Source organism: Penaeus chinensis, chromosome 23, assembly GCF_019202785.1.
Source record: "Penaeus chinensis breed Huanghai No. 1 chromosome 23, ASM1920278v2, whole genome shotgun sequence".
NCBI classification, from domain to species: Eukaryota; Metazoa; Arthropoda; class Malacostraca; order Decapoda; family Penaeidae; genus Penaeus; species Penaeus chinensis.
In genome coordinates this window covers 1,451,896-1,459,395 of record NC_061841.1, presented here as the reverse complement: position 1 = coordinate 1,459,395, position 7,500 = coordinate 1,451,896, and the positions used below count along the sequence as shown (strand labels likewise).

General features: G+C 34.5%; 1 protein-coding gene across 1 annotated transcript in view; it reads right to left on the bottom strand.

Moving 5' to 3' along the window:
• LOC125037434 (leucine-rich repeat-containing protein AAC1-like) overlaps nt 1-7,500 on the bottom strand; it is a 31,337-nt gene that overhangs the window by 23,672 nt on the left and 165 nt on the right. The gene's annotated exons all lie outside the window — the stretch shown is intronic.

Below are 7,500 nucleotides of genomic sequence, written 5' to 3'. Positions count from 1 at the left end.
ATAACAATAATAATAATAATAGTAATGATAATAATGATAACAATAATAATAATAATAAGAATAAGAATAATGATATAATAATGATATGATAATAATAATAATGATAATATGGATGATAATATTAGTAGTAGTAGTAATAATAATGAGAATAATAGTTTTGATAATTATAATCGTGATAATAATGATAATAGTAATAATAAGGATAATAATAATAATGATGATGATAATGATAACAATAATAGCAATTATAACAATAAGAGGATCAATAATAATGACAGTATTAATGATGATAATGGTAACAATAATGATAATTATAACTAATTTTTATAACAATGATAATAATGATAACAATAAGAAAAACAAGAATTATAATGATAATAACAATAATGATAATGATAATAAGTATCATCATAATGATGGTAATAATCATGGTAATAATAATAGTAATAATAATGATAATAATGATAATAATAATAATGATAATGATAATGTTAATATTAACAGTAATAATAATGATGATAGCACAGATAATAACAGTGATGATAGTAAAAATAATAATAATAAAGGTTACACATCAAATCTTATACAAAGCCTATAAGCTTAAAATGAATATAAACGCAAACACATTACACAAATATTTTCTGACAAATGACACGTTAAATAGAAAAATGAATGAATAGATAGATGGATAAATTGATAGATAAATAGATAGATAAATAGACAGATAAAAAGATATATATAAATAGATAGATAAATAAATAGATAGATAAATAAATAGATAAAACGATAGATAAATAGATAGATTAATCGATAGATAAACAGATAGATAGATTAATTAATTCATAAAAAAACAAAGCAACGAGTAATAAATCAGACAGATTAATAGATCATATCAACAAATAGATACATATATGAAAGAAAACATTGAAAATAATCAGGTAAGAAAAATATACACTTTGAAACATTATTCGCGAATACCTATTGGAATCCTTTTCGAGAGAATTAAAAAAAAAAAAAAAAAAAAAAAAAAAAAAAAAAAAAAAAACTTTCTCGGCTGCCTTATTAGAAACTCATTCCAGTTACATGATTCAGCTTAATGTGCGAATGACATTGCAAATGAATAAAAAATAGCAATATCGTCTGAAAGGAAGAGAAATTCATATGTTGGGTTGGAATCGCTGGGAAAATGTATTTAGAAGCGAAGTAAAGGCTAAGAAGCGAAGAGAAGAGAGTCTGCATTATCTACTCAAGGGTAGCGAATAGATAGATTCACTCCTGGGGCTTGGGAGCAGGAGTGAGGCCGACGGAAGCGAGTCATCTGCATAGGTGTGTGTGCGTGTGTTATTTATGTACCGGTTTGTGTGTGTCTTGTGTGTGTGTTATATATGTACCGGTCTGTGTGTGTTTTGTGTGTGCGTGTGTCTTATGTATGTACTGGTTTGTGTGTGTTTGTGTGTTATGTAAGTACCGGTTTGTGTGTCTTTTGTGTGTGTGTCTGTGTTATGTATGTACCGGTTTGTGTGTGTTTTGTGTGTGCGTGTATATAGGGGGGTGGAGTTGGGGGGGGAGGGGGTGCGTGTGTTATGATTTAGTACTATTGATGAAGTCTATAAACGCACTTAACATAGGCTCTGAAATAGTAATTTAGAAAGGAAATTTCTTACACTATCTTTAAACAGAAACGTAATGTGAAGTTAATGTGGATTTTTATTCTGAATTTTCAATACCGAAAGGTAACGAAGTTGTCATTGCTCCTCATGAATAAGGTACCTTATATAAGTGGACATTCTAAATCATTACAATTGCTAGTAATATATCAACATGGGGGCTGCCTCCCCCTACTGGGACGTCATTAATTTCCAAAGGGGTGCGAGTCCTTGGGGAAAAGCAGGGATTTATTTAATAATATTTGTTATTCTTTTTATAAATAATAATCAGATGATTAAAAGTTATAATATGATGCCACTAATTCATGTAAAGACTACGAACACATTTATAATTTCCTCTTAAAATCTTTCGTTCATAGCTAGTGGAGGGGGGGGGGGGGGAAGACAAATTCATAGAGGAGTAAAAGGTAGTAAAAAAAAAAAGGTTCAGAACCACTGCCACAGACTATAAACACCATAATATTGAAACCGTGTCTTTAAACCCAGAAATCCTCCTGTAGGTAATTTATCATTGTCCCTCCTACTAATAAGACTTGATACGTTTTCTTTGAATCTTTGCAAATAATATTTTCGCGGGGACTGAATTAATTTACATTTCGCTCGAGTAAATTTTCTAATAGATTCTTTTCACAATATCACATCAAGATTGTTATAGGTGTTTGTGTTTATATGCATACAAGACTGATTTTTCAATTTTCTCTCTATAATTCCATAATTAAAAGTGTGTCAGTTATATTATTATATAAAGAGAAACTTTCGTTGCTTACAATTTTGGTGACCATGTAGATAATGATGAAACATACAATTATTATTGGAATCATTGTTATATGAGAAGTTATTTTTCGTTACGATTACCATTGTTAATTGTTGTATAACCACTATTTTCATAATAATCATCACCAATCCAAAATCTGTTCTTCAGTATTTACATTATCACTATCAGTGTTATTATTATTATTATTATCATGATTATTATCATTATCATTATTTCTGTCATTTTTTATCACTATATAATTATCATCATTACCATTGCTATTATTATCATTATCATCATTATTATTTTATTATCACTATCATTATTATTGCTATTATCACCATTCCTATTATTATCCTTATTGATATTGTCATCACCGTTATTAAGATCATTATTATCAGTATTGTTGTTATCATTGTTGTCATTATTGTTGTGATATAATTATCAATATTATTATCATTATTAGTATTATCATTATCAACATAATTATCATGATTATTATTATAACCATCATTATCATCATTATCATCATCAACATAATCATCATTATTATCACCACTATTAGTGATATCATTATGATCACCATTTTCCCTTCAATTATCGTTATTGCTTTGATCTGCTCTTCCTCTTTCTCACTGTCTTATTTTTCTCCATGAAACCGCTCTGACATTTATTCACACGAAGCAAATGACCCTGCCATTTGTCTATCCTATGATCCCTCATAATCACTCGTATTTTTTTTATTTTCTTCTTACCACAGCATACCCCTACCATCCTCCTACAACACAATCCCCCTGTTATTCTTCCGACATGCTATCACTACCCTCCCATTCACCCGACTAATCAGCAATCCACAATCTACAATACAATCCACAATCACTGTCACCCTCTCTACTACACCCTCATGCGATCATTTTCTCCGCCTTATCACTTTCTCCGCCTTATCTTTTTCCCCATCATCCCCTTGTCGTGGTATCTTCTCCCCACCTCAGTGCCACCCTGCATATTTACCCATCCGTAGACAGATATATATATATATATCAGTAATCAAAAAGGAGAATCGAATGCTCTCCTAAAAGTACGTCGGGAGGGAGAATCGAATGCTCTCCGAAGAGTACTTAGGGAACGCGATTATAAACAAATTAATAATGTGAGCCACAGCTAGCACACGTACAAAAGATATACTCTAAAAATTTATTAGTAAACAGAAAAAGGCTTTGTAACTTTAAGGATTTGTTATGTCATTGTAAAGGGGGAAAAAAAAAAAAAATATGAATCTAATGTTGAATTCCTTTAACAAAACATCGTCGTCGCATTTAAGAAAAGCTAGTTATTTTTTGAAATTTAGAATCTGGAAGTCTTCCTCACAGCTGCACTTGAAGAAACTGAGGCGGAAATTAAGCACTAAAAAAGACTGATTTGAATGCCGCAGAGAGGAAGCATCGTATATGTGTGTGTGGGTGTGTATGTCTATGCACATAAGTGTGTATATATGTGTATATATATATATGTATATGTATTTATAAATATATATATATATATATATATATTATACATACATATCTACATACATACATACATACACATATACATACATATATATATATAATATATATAAACACACACATTATATATATATATATATGATATATGTAAATTATATATATAATATATGCACATATAAATATATATATACATATATATATATATATATATATATATATATATATATATATATATATGCACACACTCACACACAAACACACACAGACACACACACCTTTACACAAAATGTATACAGATATATATATTTATTTTGTATTATTTTTTATGTGCTTTTAATAAGCTACATTTGTGATTCGTTTGATAGTTTTTTTTATATCTTTCAACCATTAATAAAACTATTGCCTAATAAGAAAGATCTGGTGAATAAGAAACAGGCGCACAGAATAAGATATCTTTGAAAGATTAAAGAACACGAATGATTTTAAAACTAAAGGAGGAGACAAGGAACCTTGTAAAGAAAAAAGAGACCTTATGCATGGGCGTCATAGGGGCGGAGAAGAGGAAAGGGTAAACAGAGACACTGGCGCTGGCAATCTCAGGGTCGCATGGTAAACCAGGTGTTGCCCACTCACGAACTTTATTTCCTAGAAGTCATTTAGTATAATCACCTTAGAAGATATCATTCCCCGCGCATATTGTTACTTTTTACTGAGTTTTCGCTGAGTCTGCTCTGCGAGTGAGTCACCCTTCTCCCGGCCGACCGACGCCCCCGATGTCCCGAACACGTGCACGGACACACGCAGTTCCCTGCCCTTTCATTCGTTCTCGGTTGTCGCCCATCTTTAACAATTAAATATATTAATTACATCGTTTGCAGAGCTCCTTAATCTGCAGGTGGCAGCGCTTGCTGTCTTCTGTCGTGCATGATCTGGAGGTGGGGGGTGGGGGGGATAGATAAGAAACACGAATATCAGTCGCGGCTGAGTCAACCGCCGCCGCGGAACAAATTCGAATGTCGGAGGGAGCGAGAAACCCTGAGGGCGTGAGATGCGTGAAACGAAGCAGCTTTAGTCGTGAATCGACGTTCCCGCCTCGATTTCTTGTCCGGAGTCAACGCCTATCCGATATCCTGACGGGAGCGAGACGCCAGAACGAGGCTGCCACGCGATTCTTGATGAAGACGAGTGCGTGCGTGTCTGGCATTCTGAACACCTTCCTTGTGGGACCCGTTGCATGACATCAATTTTGGTATTAGACCGCCCTAACAGTATTAAGGATCGAGTTCACTGGGACAGCTGTTTAAAAGGGTATTGGCTTGGAATGAGTATTTTCACGCGGAGAGATCAGTTACTCGTTCCAACGCGCGACCTTCTTCGGGAGCATTAAAGAGTAGAAGAAAAGTATACCCTTTATGCTTTTACTATTCATGATACTGTCGAGTCGACCTACTCCTGTGGCAAGTCGCTTGTTTCCGTATGAATGGAACTTTGTGCGAACGAATCTGCTAGACGCGGTATCTGTCGTTACTCGTCTGAATATTTGTTAATAATTATTATTATTAGTTATTTCATGTATATTTCCTATTCATATTTTTTTTCTGAGAAGTGAAAGCATGTGCGTTGGCATGTTTGCGAGTGTGAGTTTGTTATCAATGAATGAATTGAATTTGAATTTACAATACAAAATGGCGGCTCTACCTCGGGTATCTCGTCGACTTGATTTTCACAGACCGTCGACTTAAAAGTTTAGCTATTAAGATCATTAAGAGGTAACACAATATCAATGCCAACCGTACAAGTAGATATGTTCCAGTTAATGTAACACAATGTTATTATCCGCATAATAAATCATCTCTGAATGTATCATCAGTGAAATTCAACGTTGCAACCGTGATTTGCAACCTTATGACTGAGTGCCGCGTCTTCACAGGTATTGCAATTTCATTATCATTATTAGTAGTAGAAGTAATTGTATAATTATTCTCATTGTTAGGACTGTTATCATCGTGAACTAAAAACATTCGAAAATACTAACAGATAAAGCCAGGAAAAACAACAAAGAAATACTAAAAGTCTATTACTGTTGCTTTAAACTGACGTGGAGAAATAAAAGAAAAGAGACAGGGATTATGTCCGTATGTCTGAGTGCGCGTTGTGCGAGAAGCATGAATCAGCGAGACAGAAAGAACGAAATCCTTTTTGAAACTCTACCAGGGTGAAAATCCTTTTAACAAGAAGCCACAGGACGTCTCTGAAATATTTCGATGAAAATTGACAAATAAAACTTTTAAAGTTTATAAAACAATAAAAGTAGGAGTGTGTAAAATTCCCCACTGAATTAACCTCCTTTACTCCAAGGAGTTCGTATATTCCTCTATCTCGATCCTATACACGTTCGTTAAATGGGAGAGAAGCAGGTAGTGTATGTAAACGATTTGATGGATAGTATGGCTGCTCGTAGACGGTCAGAGATAAATACACAGACATGGTGATTCATAGCTGAGAACGTAAACAGACAGGGACAGACGGCACCCGTTTACACAAATTACGCTTGCTGAAAATCCTGATTCAGGGAAATACGTGTACAGATTCGCGTATCTGTAAGCAGATTGAATAAATTATCAATATCATTCACTTTGAATCTCACTGCCACTGCTCAACATTGTCTCGAAACTTACATGAAATGGACAAGAACAATTATTTTCATGCACTGAGGAGCAGTTAAAAGAGGATTTTATCGGGACGTTCACAGGTAAGCCCAGCATTCGGATGAGTAACACGTTTCTAAAACTTTAGTACAACTTGGTCTGTTAAAGCCTCTGTCAACGGCTTTTGTTTAAGGCAAGGGACAACTTAACCCATTCTCACAGAAACTCTAAAGTGAATTCCTTAAAACCATAAAACCAAAGAGAGAGCGAGAGTGACATGCAGGCAGGCAGGCAGGTAGGTAGGTAGACAGGTAGGTTGAGAGAGACTGGCAGGCATGCAGAGACACAGTGACATATAGACATAGAAAGAGATAGAAAGGTCAAACAGATAATAGAGATTTATATGGACGGATCGATAGAGATATCCTTATTCATTCATTTATTGAAAAATATCTGCCGCGTCAACATCCGAAGTCTTTAGCGGCGCATTCCGAATAAAGGGCGATGCTGGCGGGCGGATCGATGTTCGTGGATTCCCAGAAGGGTTCAAACAAGTGTGCGAGACATCAAAGGTCGTATAGCATTTTGATAAAGTATTGTGGCGAAAAGAGGTAAAAATGGGTTAACGATTAGAATAAAATGTGTTAGATGCCAAAGGTTACAGAGCATTGTAGGATAGAATGGTAGTGAATGGGTGAAGAAAGAGGAACAAATGGAGGATAGACACACACACACACACACACACACACACACACACACACACACACACACACACACACACACACACACACATACACATATATATATAGTGTTTCTTTCTGCTCCCTCTACCTCAATCTGTCCCATAGACCATAATTCATTTCTGGGATGCTTGGATGGCTACTCCGAGAGGGACCTGTAGTATTTCTCAGCACAGTGTTTGTTTG